We start from the raw sequence: 13,923 nt of genomic DNA on the forward strand, positions 1-13,923 counted from the left end.
GGTAATCTGATCCCTCTCCCACCAAATACTTGAGTGTTTGAAGGACTCTTGAAATCGGCTACAATCATGCTGTTGAAACAGAGCTGAGAGCGGGTGCTTGGTGTAATTGTGTTCTATTCCTGAGTAGCAGTGTGTTGTGTTGCTTATGCTAACATGATTCATCTTTACCATTTAGCAGCTGCTCTATGTAAATAGGCTCACCTGGCTTCCTCTTCCTTTTTGTTTTATTTTTACTTTCATTTAATACACCTGGGTAACAGGGATTTAAATTATTTGGACATCATGAGTAGATTTAAAGAAGGATTTGGTAGAAAAGTTTCAATGTCAACAGTAGTGTCTGTCTGATACCAGTGTCTGAATGCCTTTTTAAAATGCTATGCCACAATGCCTTCCTTTCTTTGAGATGCCAAATCAAGCCATTGATTAATTTCAGATCAGGGAACCATGCACAGACAAAGGCTGCTAAAGAAACGATATTGCCTCTCTTCTTTCTGCTTTATCTCCTTTCATTATTTTATTCATTCTTTCATTCTCCTCTCTCTCTCTCTCTCTCTCTTTTTCCCTTTCTGACTCATTCTCATTCTCTGTAGTGCCAAACTGTTTCAGTTGGGGGAATCGTGTCAGGCCGTTTGCCACCCAGACAATGCATCATAAATCCCCATTGCCAAGCTGACCTAAGGGCCCCAAGAACAGCACTTCAGGCAAATATGATCTCCTTTGATGCAAGCCAGGAGTTCAGAGAAACAGCGGGGATCTCTTGACAGGATTTGCTGTTGTGTCAACAATGATTGTTCATGACACTGGGAAAAATAACGTCACACTGACAAGGATGCTGTCTGTAAAACTCCAAGGCATAAGACAAAGCTTGGACTGTTCAAAGTTATATGCCAAAGTTCTTTTGGTATATAATGAGTTTGATGGTTAATGGTTCGCAAGATGTTTACTCTTCTGTCATATCCTGTAGTGCCGCCACATTAATATAATTAATTAATCATTATTAATATATATGGAAACTGGAAATATTATCATATGCAGCGCATAGAAAGAGGTAACTGAAGTCCATTGGGGTGTGTGGCACCTACAGTATACTGCACCTGACATAACCAGACAGCCCGCTAGATGTAGGCCTTTTTTCCAGTGTCCAGTGTCCAGTGTCCAGTGTCCAGTGTCCAGTGTCCAGTGTCCAGTGTCCAGTGGTTGGCTGACTTGGCAGTGGTAATGTTTCAGCTCTGTACTTTCATCTTGGTAGGGAATAATGGTTGATCTCAAGTATCTGGCAACTCCAGTGTGACAGAGAGTGGTTTTGACCTAAAAGAAAAGAGGCGTTTTAATTACCAAGGGACCATGAGGATTATACCTGTTTTTCCTATGTGCTGATTAGTTGGTGGGACACTGTGTCTTGCAGTAATTCCGACCTAACAAATAGACCAACCAGGAAGTTCTTGTTCATACCGTTTATCACCTGGGTGATGATTATCACAGTTGTGATTGGGAAAGCAGAGTATACGGACGTTACAAGTGAGTCGCAATACAAGAACATAGAAGGGCATAGGAAAACAGTTAAAATGTGTTCATTAACATCTGTTCATTGATCTATCCTTAAAGAATCTACAACATAAAACATCGAATTGCTTAATTGTAAAAAAAAAAAAAAAAAAGATAATTTTACATCACAGTGAGATTGCTTACACTGTTCTTTCTGAACAAGAGAGAGAGAGAGAGAGAGAGAGAGAGAGAGAGAGAGAGAGAGAGAGAGAGAGAAGAATGCCAAATATGAGGACTGTAACAGTGGAAATATGCGACCAGATGTCTATTGTACGCCCCATTAGCTTCCCAGATCAAGTCCAATCTGAGTCAGAAATAGTTTGGATAATTGACCCTCTGAGTGAATACATTTCAATGTATTAAACCTGCTTGGCCATGTAGTATTGAATAAAGTGTGAAATGTGCTTTTCAAATGAAAATGGAGGAGAGAGGTGGTTGCCTGGCTGCCTGAATTTTTATTGGGGCGGTTATTGACATACTAGGAGTTGTGTAGGTGCTGACCAATGGAAATCATGAGGGACGTCAAATAACCTGTAAATATAAATGATTCACCATGGCATGTTGATTAAACAGGCTATGAATAAAACATACTATATTGTTATGCCAGATAGAAGGCTACCCATCATTAGGGATAAGAACAGCATTTATTTATTTCTTTTTTAGGTTTTTTTATAAACAGTACAAATTCTAATCAGAATAACGACCAGTGCATCTGTGCATAGCGAAGGTGGGGGTCTCTGACTTTCCACAGTAGCTAGAAGGCACATGTTAAGACACTGATAAATGTATGCAATGTGAGAAAGATGTTTTTATCCTCAACAATTCAAGGACAAGACTGTGGCTTGCCAACTTCTGCCCCTAAGACATGGACATCAGAATTCATTTTCAGATCCATTCATTTCAATACTAAGTGTCTGTTAAACTCTGTAGTTCTGCACAAAAACAGTATCTTGCCTTAAGTTACATTTACATCATGTGGATATCTCAGACCTCTGACAACAACAAAGAACTTAGACTATCTAATAAATAGGCCTACTCATTTATTTGACAAACCTCAGTAAATATTATCCATAGAGCACCATAATGAAGTGTGGTAGCAGGTCATTAATAGAGACACAAGGGATTAATTTATAAAAAAAAAACATCCCCTGAAGCATTTAACAGCCATTTCTGGAGCATAAACCCAACACTCTGCTGGGGGAAGTTGAAAGAGCCCTATAGAGTTGTGAGGGAGCTGCTGTCTGCTGTAACTGGCAGTCTCCTGGGCTATCAGCCTTGCCAAGAATTTGCTGCTAATGACCTCCTCATGCAGGCTTCCCCTCAGACTACCCACAGCTGAGTACTTTTGGAGGGAAAATGACGCAAGCGCAGCTCACTGAGACACTTGAAACCATGCTGAAAATTGAGTGTGTAACAGAGATATCAGCAAAGGGTCCTCTTGCTCACAGTGATCATGTTCAGGTGTTATATACTGCATGTCTAAACACACACACTGGTGAGGAAGTGCTTTCGCTGTGGCTGCTTGCTGTGATGGCACATTGTGACCAATCTGAAACATGCCTCAGAGAGTGACTGCTGGAGAACTAAAGGTAGATTTACAGTCTGTCCAATGACATGTGGCTGAACAGACTGCAGACTTGCATTAATATCAAACCAAGTGCCATACATGCAACATTATTGAATGCAATAGGCAATGCACACTGTTTCAGTAAACAAAATGGCCACACAAAGCAGCAATATCACAATATGTGAGGTTCAAGTCCAGGATGATCTCCTGATACCCGTGGTTTGATAGTGGTCCAGGATGATCTCCTGATACCTGTGGTTTGATAGTGGTCCAGACATCAAAGCTCGTCTTGGCCTACCCAGATTGGGGAGTTTGGCTCCAGTCCCCTCTGTGCACCAGCTGCCACTAGCCTGGGGCTTCACAGCGCTTGCGTAAATGTCAGATGTCACCTCTTAATACTCTTAGTGACTTGATGTGTGATGCGCAATAGCAGGAACAGGTGAGTCAACCTTAAAAGTGTGGAAAACAACTTGAATTCACTCTTAATATACATGTATTCCTGTCTTCTTTTGTTGAAACAGTCTGTCGAGGGGTCTTAATGTATAATGTATGAAGTTGGACAATAACAATGTGATGTAATGCTGGCTTCAGTATATTCTATAACTTCGGAATGGTGTTATGTGGCAATATATTGAGTATTAAAGATACATACTACAAGATTGAACACGCCGTATGTATGCATCCTCAATATCATGTTGAGACAAATAAAAAGAATGTAAACACCCAGGAACATTCTGATCCACAGTTGGTAGCCCCTATCTAAGTTCTAAAATAGTTCAGAAGCACAGCGTAGTCAACAACCTGCTAAACAAACCCTCATTTTACAAAGGGATACAGAAAATACTCAAATCCAGTGAAAAGGGTTTGAAAGGCCAGCTTTGACTTTGTATTCCTTCTACCACTTAGGGGGACTTTTCTTTGTTCAGTAAATGACAGTGTGATCTGAAGATTCCTCATCACTGCATTGTATCCAGCATTAGCAGTGTGTTTCAAAAGACAAATAAAAGAGAAAGGTCGTCTCCCCACTGAACCGTGTCCAATTCTGTTCATGTCTGTCTGTAATACCTATTGATGAGAAAAAAATGCACAATCTCAAAAAAGAACAGCAAAAAACACTCAAACAAATGGCATCTTGGAACAACCCTTGGATTAGCTGTCATCATCTACCATCATTTTAACTGTCAACTGTCATCTTCTTCAATCATTACAGCTGCCAACCAGTCAGATATATCAGTGACTGTCCACTGAAATGATGATATAACTGCCAGCACATTTAATCATATCAGTAATGAAGGCAATGCATCATGATTTTGTCAGTTCCATGTAAATGCAATCACGAGGTCGTGTAAGACAGGCTCTGATAGACGATCTGTCCGATGTGTAGCGACACATATCTGTGTAGAAGTGACTATGCATTCCTTTATGTAACTGATATGTCACAGTGGGCCTCATTGTATTATAGCTTTTTTTCTCCCACTTTAGGGCAGTCATGAACTGACATGCTCCAGCGGGCCCGATAATTATTTCTGTTCTTCTCCTCCACTCTCCAAGACGAGGTCCAACTTTCAATTGCGGTGAAAGCTAGCCTGTTCCCCCAGTGGACATGCCACTGGAATGGCTAACTGAGGACTGTGTTAATAGGGATTTGGAACTGGCGAAGATTAGATAAGATTTTCCTTTTTTTTTATAAGAGGCGGATAGAATTAAATGGAATTTTACAGGCTGAATGGCCCGCTCCATTGTGTTATCCTACAAGCTCTATAACCCATCTTGCACACAAACAGCACGTCCCTTACCCTTCCTCATCACTCACTCTCTGTTACCGATTCAATCGTATTGGTTGCTTTTCACAGAATCGCGGCATTCTACCATAGGGTCATGGCCAATAATCATGTGACAGTGTATCTATGCATTTCTCTGCAGTTTAGCCCATGAAAGGCACAGATGGTTTCACTAGGAAGTGATGATCTGCAAATATACCACCAAAACACTCCAGTTCAGCATTCTCATTAGAACGACCGCAGTATAGCGCTAGCTCAACTGTTGTGTATAAGATAAGGAAAGAGAGAAAAAAAGACAGGTAAGGTTTTGGTTTACATCTAAAGGAAAGTGTTATTAACCCATCATGTACACCAAGCGTGTTCCAAACCAGTGCTGACCAGAGAGGGATTACAATCCCAGAATACAAAAGCTGCTACTGTAGTCTGCACACAACAGATAAACCTCAACAATGACTTTAATAGGCTGCGCAGAGACACCACAACCAATGCTTGAAAAAAAAAATGCATTTGTTCCCCCCAAAAGATGAATGTGTTTTGAGTGGCAGATTAGCCCAGTTGGTCAGGGCTGCCATATTGTCAGTGGAGAAAGGAGCTGAAAATGTGTGTCGGGGCGATAAATCGCAGCGTTTCGCAGGCGCCACGGGAATCTGCGACGGTGGAGCTTGTGGATGGTGCCGAGTTCCAGAGCCTGGCCCAGAGGGGAGAGTCATTACTATTCTCCCCCTTCTCCCCCCGCGCTCATTAAGTTCTCATCTTTACACGGTTCTGGACTTGTTTGGAGCAATTCCCTCTGCTGCACAGGCATTCCAGACCCTCCCTGGTCCTGATGCTGTCCATTGGACAACTTTAATCCTCACAGTGGCGAGAGTTCATTTGCTATTCTCCCTGTTTTGCGTACAGCTCTCTGTTTGTTGCCACTGTAGGTTCTGTTAAAAACCCACATACATAATGACTTGGTAATTGACTTCCGGTTGCCTGAATCAGAGACAGATAAAGATAGACCATATCATCATTGGTGAAGGTAATTGTATGTGTCCATTCATAGGTTGTGTATTTCTCTCTGTCCCTCACTCCCCTCTCTGTCTGTCTGTATGTATGTGGTTTGTGTTGTTTAGATTCAGTGCTTCTGCAAAGTTCAGCTGTGGATTTTAGACTCTCACTACAGCTTTTAACGCCTGACCCAGATAAATGACACTGTCATGGCAGAAACAAGTCAGAGTCTCTTTCCCTTTCCCATCCCCTGGGTCCATCCCTTCTCCCCTCCTCGGCTCTCATCAGTCCCCCACTGTCTATCCTGCAGTCTCTCCGGACCACACTCTCTCCTCAGGCTCAGTCACTCACAAGTCAGGCTCTCTGTGACATCTTCCGCTGGGCTTCTGTGTTAATTACTCTTCTCATATGATTCTTAACAGAGTCAATCTCTCTGTTTATTGCCATTTAAAAAATAAAAAACGCCCCACATAATCCCAAGTTCTTAGTTAACAAGTCGGATCGATTTAGATGAGATTTAGAACTTCGGCTAAGAGACTGCTACAGACAAGCCAGGGATTTAAATCCAAGGTCTTTTTTCCTTGCCGCATCTGCTCGTTGATTTAGCCTGCCCTCTAGGGTGTGGAGGAGGTAAGGCTACACGTATTGATCTCAGATGGAAGCATATTAAATATGTTTGAATTTAGAGGGAATGTGCGAGAACGCTGAAGCTGACTTAACGCACTCAACACCATTTTTTTCATACTTTCTGTCTGGCACTTCTGACGCAGCCCCTCAAAACTCCATCGAAAGCCCCGTCAAGCTGAATTGGTCTCCGTGGGTTGTCTCTCTGTCAATCATCCCCCCACCCCCACTGTTTCCGCGGGAACATCACTCTTGTTGTCACACCCCAGTAATGCATGGGAGAGTTTGACCTTGTGTCCCTTTTCCTCCCATGTATTTTGTCCTTTAGCATGTCATGAGCCTTCCTCTGCTGTTGACAGTAAAAGATCATTTACCGCATGTGGCTCTGAACCTTCAGATGACAGGTAGAGAGCTTCAGATGACAAGTCCCATGCTGTCTGAAACACAGGTATCTGAGACACGGGGCCATGCTGGAAAAACAAACAAAATGAGTTACATTTGCATTTTAAAAGGAGACCTTACACTGAAGTGTTATACTCAACTGCTGAGAGACATTATTGTAAATAATAAATGACGAGATAAAATATTGAAATTGAAAAAGACAGTTGAAAGTCAGAAAACAAGCATCTGAAAAATAAACACAGTTTTGAGATGCATCAAGAGCACATTTCTTCAATGGCATTGTGTCTCAAGAGATTCCTCTGGGATTTATAGCCGAGTGACACAATGAATCATTTGGCCTACTTTTTTTTGTTTGGACTCCCTGGAATCAGTGGGCGGCGAATTTGTAGGGGATCAGATTCTCTGCTGTCTGTCTGCTGTTGTTCCAGGACAGAGGATTACAGAAATCCTTGTTAGACATCACAAACTTTTGACTCGTCCCCTGGAAACCAGTGCCTGGCTGTGACACCGAGCGCTCAGGGGGCTAATGCTACAGATGAGCAGGCTGCAGTGGCTCCTGTGCCACAGTCAGATAGACAAAAGGATGGGAGTGGGGGATGGACTGGGATCTGTTGTTCGACATGTTTGACAGGTAGAACGCAGGTAAAATGAAAGCCCAATCTTATAAAGAAAAGGATCTGAGTAGAATTTGAAGAGTCTGTGATAAATTATTCGTCTTTTGGAAGAAATACAGATCTATGGAAAGAGTCTGTTGGTTCTGCCTTTCTCACAACACTTGTGCTATTTGGTTCAAATACACTCCATTTTAGGAATGTTTAGATATCATTTCAAGACAGCTTAGACAGTCTTTCCGAGCCTTGGAAAGCAAAAACACTGAAACTGAATGAATTAAGAAATACCAGCCTCTCTTTGCAAATTCAGCTTTGGGCCTTTTTAGATTAGAGATTACCATCCATAGAACTGGAATTAAACCAATATCTTCTCCCCCATCCCTTGCAACTGTAATTCACACCTGAAATTAAAATCAGAGTGTAAGAAATGTTTTTTTTTTTTTTTTAATTCCAATTCATTGCATATCTGAATTGCAATTCACTGCTTTTCTAGTTATTGAAACATTCATGATGAATATTAGAGATCAGAGGGGGACCATGGCCTTCTGTTTCTAGTTCTCAAAAAAGCCTGCGGCCCACTTACACTGGCAAACAGCTTTTGTCACAGTGTCTCAGTTAACCCGTTGAGGGATTACATTTAAACATTGCGTTGATCAGTGTCTGTGGTCCTCAAATCACAACCCTTGTGAACATATTCAGCAACACACAGTAGGCTTGGCACAGTGCACTCTAGCATACAAACGTTGAAACGCACAAGTCCCTCATGGCCCCCGAGCTCAAGCCTGCTGGCACTGTAAAAGATCTAACTTACATGACATTTTACAACAGCTTAATACAAGCCCAGTACAGCCATTCGGAGAGTGCCATCGACATGCGCACGAATCAATCGGCTGTGTTTCAATTAAAGTCAGATTAAGTGACAACAATCCTGGCGCAGTCCATGTAATTATAGGCAAGCTGTTCAGCAAAGAGATAAACTGCTGCTTATGGGAGCTGCCGCTAATTGGAATTCCTCCCCCTGCTTGTTTTTTTTTAACCAACAGGATGAAATTATACACTTACAAAGCATCATTTTCTGACACTGTTTAATCAATGTGTGCAATGTGGCTCAGGGGGTCACAGACGATATGATTTCATGTACAGGGACAGTGCGTTTCCAATGTGTGGGCAAAACATATTTGATTTCCGCTGCTCGAGTGAGCTGTACATATTTGCCTGCAAGGGTGGGAGAAACAGGATCTTACAGTTCGAATGGATAATCCCCGGGAGACGCTAAATTAAACCTACAGGCCGCACAATGCTTTCAATGGCAAAATGACCTCATGAGTGGGAGACTTCATTCTTTCAGTTTACGCTGTCATTGACAAATCCCCTAGCAATGTTATGAAGTAAATGCATTCATTCCATCTCACATGCAAAGTCAATTGGGGGAAGATGAGAGAGGAAACTAAAGATGCTTAATTTGTCTGCCATCATTAATACATTTTAATTACCATTGATAAACCACTGATTTTCTATATTATTACTTAATCACATTTTTCCCTATTGTTAGCAAGCAAAATGAGTTCTGGCACATTTCTCTTTTAGCTTTGCTTTACAAAAGTGTTTTATTCCCATCATTAAAAATGCAGTTCATCTGCAGGCCACGCTTTGATGCCACACTTGCACTGATAGGATCATTACTGTTGTAATAGAGCTATCTGTCGCCCCAAGGCAATTAACACAGTGATGAAAAACATGCCCATGTGAGGCTCTTTGCTTCTGTAGGACACTCTCCCTCAAATGCAGCCATTGAAGTCCTCATTCCTCACATTATCACAGTCAAATCCCCATCTCCCAATGCCCTAGATCTAAACACAGGGTCATCATTGATTAAATCTTAGAGATGTAATGACAGATAATTGTCCTAATCAACATTGTTAAAAAACCTTCTTGGAATTGTGGAAGGTTAAATGATTCAGGAAATCACGTAATGCCTTTTACTTTTTATATAAATTCTTTAGACGACCATGCATAATACATTCTGGTTAATGTGGCAATATTGCTCTTCTTAAGTGTTGTTTATATTTATTTTCTTTAATCCACCATTTTTTTGGGCGCCGCTTCTACTCCTAGCGCTTTGGAGATTCCAACACTGCTCCAACTCTGACACTGTGTTAATAGTTGCACTGCCCCCTGTCGTTCTTTCATTATTGTTGTTTTTCTCAGGGAATAGAATGGTGGAATGTTCTCTTATTGTGATGTTGCTCACTCTGCAAGCTGTACACTAGGAAGACCGATGGCAGCGCTTCATGCTCTATGATATTTTATTTCAATCATGCTATTGCGTTTACATATTTCGGTGGTTTTCAGAGATTTCCTTCAACCATATTGGTGGTAAAGCGGTTAGTACTGCATACTTCCAAGTCGTTGACCAGGGTTTGATTCCTGGCCAATGCAGATGCTTCTATAAGTCACCATTACGTTTACAGGTTAAAAGAGATTTTTTCCTGAACTTTAATTGAAAGATTATAGAGCACCATTCATTATACATATCTAGCTTTTATCAGATTTTCTAGTATGTGTCAATCCTCCTACTGAACAATACAAGTTAACGGGACTGCATGACTGCGTGCTCTAGCGCAATCACTGCATACTTGCTATGCCCTCACAACATACGGATATACAGTATGTGCATGTTTCTTTAAAGAACCACATAATTTAAATAACCAACACATGGGGGACTTGATTGGTATTGACAAGTCAAAAGACTACCACTGGGGTCACAGCATTGAAACAACTAGGCACAAATTGGTCAAAAGTGAAAGTGAAAGTCCTCTCTATGGCAGAGGTGGTGTAGACACACACACTCTGAAATTAGCCTCTGCATTTAACCCATCCAGGGAAGTGACACACACACACACACACACACACACAGTGAAGTGAAGTAACACTAACCTGGAGCAGTGGGCTGCCATTGGCGGCGCCCGGGGAGCAGTGATCGGGGTTAGGTGCCTTGCTCAAGGGCACTTCAGCCGTGGATGTGGGCATGGGAAAGCAGTGTCTACCACTTCCCCCACCCACATTTTTCCTACTGGTCAGGGATCGAACCGGCCACCCTATGGTTTCCGGACTGAAACCCTAACCAGTAGGCCACGGCTGCCCCATGGCTGCCCCAAAAAGATGCCATGTCTGCACTGAAATAAGCCTGCTAATTACCTCCAGCAAGGAGGTTATGCGATCGGGTCCGTTCATTTATTTATGTATTTGTCCGTCTGTCTGTGGACAAGATTTCTCAGAAACAGACTGGGCGGATCTTTCTGAAATTTTCACAAGAGGTGGATCTTGGTCCTGGGACATCCCCATTAAAATTTCAGGATGATCCGGATCTGGATCATTGTTCATTGATCATTGTTTTTATACGCACATATTGGAGCACCCTGTGGGACAATTTGAGATACATACAGCCACATCAAAGGCATTGACAAGTACATTTGTTCTAATTTATATATTATCATACTAAATCATGCAAACAGGAGTATGTCTGTGTGTTTATTGGCATGTGAGTGTAAGTGTCAGTGTATTTGCATGTGTGTGTGTGTGTGTGTGTGTGTGTGTGTGTGTGTGTCTGTGTATGTATGTGTATGTGTGTGTTAGAGAAAGTGAGCGAGAGAGAGAGAGAGAGAGAGAGAGGGAGAATTTAAGAGTTGACTCGCAGCATCTTTTTTCCCTTCCCTCTTTGGGAGGCCCTTCCCCTGTTTACTTCCTCTCCCCTTTTCCTGACTCTCTCTTCAGGATAAACTGTCTGTTTCTTTCTCTTTCCTGTCTCTCTTGTTGGATTTTCAAATGATAACAAAAGTCTAAGAAAAAAGTCCTCCATCCATCAATGCAATTTTGCATAGCAAAATTGTCAATCTGACATTCCCAAATTGCCTTAAATGAAGATTAGGGTCTCCTTCTCTCTTACGCTTTGCCTGTGGCTTCATGTTACCTTTCCAGAAGTTAGTTTAGTTTGTTTCAGTCTGTCATTGATTTTTCTCTACGTGAATTAACCAATACAAATTGGTTATCAAACCAAAAACCGACACCAATACAGCAAATAAGTTTAGTCGTTCGGTTATTCATTGATAATTAAAACATTCTGTGAATGTCAAACTATTGTACTCTCGTTTTAAGGCAGAGGTTCAGATGGTCTGGGAATGCACCCCTAGAGGTAGTCCTACCCGTCAAAAGTTTGGACATGCTTGATGATGAGTTTTTGATTGATAACTTTTTAATCAACAATGAATAAATTGCGTCAGGCTAGCCCAAAAGAATGGAGATGGACACAGAGATTTCTGATTTAAAGCCAAGAACCCTGATCCCATACACCACACAATCCCTGGAGTGCCATTTAATACTGCAAAACTAATTTCCCCCACACAACACGACCCTGGGAGTGACATAGGAACCACAAGCAGCAGGGAACACACAACAGGTCTTATACACCAACACAGCACATACACTGGTGGCACAGATACTCGAAACTAAAGCTAAACTAAGTCATCAAAAACCCTTGTACCCTACAATATTATATATAAATAAGATAATTTGAGATTGAGTTGTTTTTGACAAACATCAAGTCGTCAGTGGTCTGTTTCTTTAAAGTGGCATTATGCAGTAATTTTACTTCAGGGTTAGGGTAAGGGTAAGCAGTTTTACCTTAAAACAACAGCTTAAAAAAAATGAGGGGGCTACAATGACTTTTAACATGGAGAATCGCTTCCGTGCCATTGCCATACGATGGTCCGTAGGCATATTACTGCGTTATGTAGGTTTGCCTGAAGTCGACCGGTTTCTACTGTCTGCCAAACTAGTAAGTAGCTTATTTGCCGTCTTGCTTTGTCTTGTGTTGCACCTGCTTGATGTTTGACTGTGTTAGGACAGTTGTTGACTAACTAGTTTGTCATAGTGTCAAAGTAAGCACATTTCAAGAGGTTTCGCTAGTTTTAGCCGCTAGCATCTCGTTAGCAATTAGCAATTCTTCCGTTATGCTGCTTTTAAAAAAAAAAAAAAAACAGCAATTAGCAGCTAACATTAATTTCTAGCCGTGTTCATACTGGCTGACTGGCTGACTGGTACTGTATGTTTTATCATGTTTTTAAACATACAATTATTTAAATAAGTGCAGCAATAGCTTTGCTAACCATGCTCTTGTAGCCATCTCTACACATTTACACCCAAAGAAGTTGTAAAATTAGACAAATGACAACTGCATAAGGCCTACCTTCTATATGTCTTTGTGCAGCCTTGCTCCAATCAGCTCAGCGGGTTGGTTGCTCGACAACAAAATCTTTGGGATTGGCTGCTCCAACAAAACGTGCATCACAATGATACCTGTATAGCTTGTTATGTTAACTGCCCATCAACTTCAAACAAGGGCCTTGCTTCCTGTCCCTGTGGTGGGAGCTTTTACTGAACTTGGCTTCTGAACCTTTTCATAATTTTCTCGTCTGCTTCCCACAGACTTCTGTGGTTTACCCATTTTATCTTGGGCTCGGTCTAATTCTTTCTTTTTAGCTTGCTTTTCTTCATTGGTCTTCTTCTGTTTACTTGTCTTTGTTGTGTAAGCATTTGTTGGCAAAGAAGGAATGTGCAGTTTTTCCATTGTAGATGTTTGTTGAGTTTGACCAAGTGTGAAAGCATGTGGGGGAGGGGGCTGCCTGTATACGAGCAATGATTGACACTCCGTCAGACAATCCTCCTGGTACTGATTGGTTGTTTTGATTCTTCCAAAGAGCATAAGGAGCACTAGGTAGAGCCAGAGAAGCCTTTTTTTCTCAGATCACTGACTTTGAGGATTTCAAAGCAAGTAATCTAAGTATCATTGACATTCTTAACACTAAAAGCATGGAGGATGGGTTTGAATTTGGTTCAATTTGGTAACACTTTAGTCGTTCAACACTTTAGTGATGTAACTTATTACATGCGATAAATAAAGACTGTCAACTCATTGTGAATACTGCTTTATTAATCATAAAGCCCACCGTGTGCTGTATGCTCATTTGCTGGACAAGGATTAGCGGTCCTCTGCTGCTGTTGAGCAATTACACTTTGCTTTTCTTTTTGCATTTAAACCTGCATTTTTTTTGCTCGTTATCGCTGTTGTTGTAAAGATGGTTTTGCCATTGCCATTGGATTAGAATGAATCTATATGGAGCCACACAGTGGTCAGCCTTAGGGTTTGGGTAACAATGATGTCATATTTCCCAGATAAGAAAGCAGTCTTATGAGATCGTTTAGTTCAGCCTAAAAGTAGCCACGGCCTCCCAGGAATAATTCTGTGTTTGTGAAGGAGCTTTATCCCTCTACAGCATGATATACTATGATGACACATGGTGATTTCTTCTGGTCGCTTGCTTAGGCTGCATGCATACTGCAATAG

The sequence above is a fragment of the Sprattus sprattus genome (genome assembly GCF_963457725.1).
Source record: "Sprattus sprattus genome assembly, chromosome: 16".
NCBI classification, from domain to species: domain Eukaryota; kingdom Metazoa; phylum Chordata; class Actinopteri; order Clupeiformes; family Clupeidae; genus Sprattus; species Sprattus sprattus.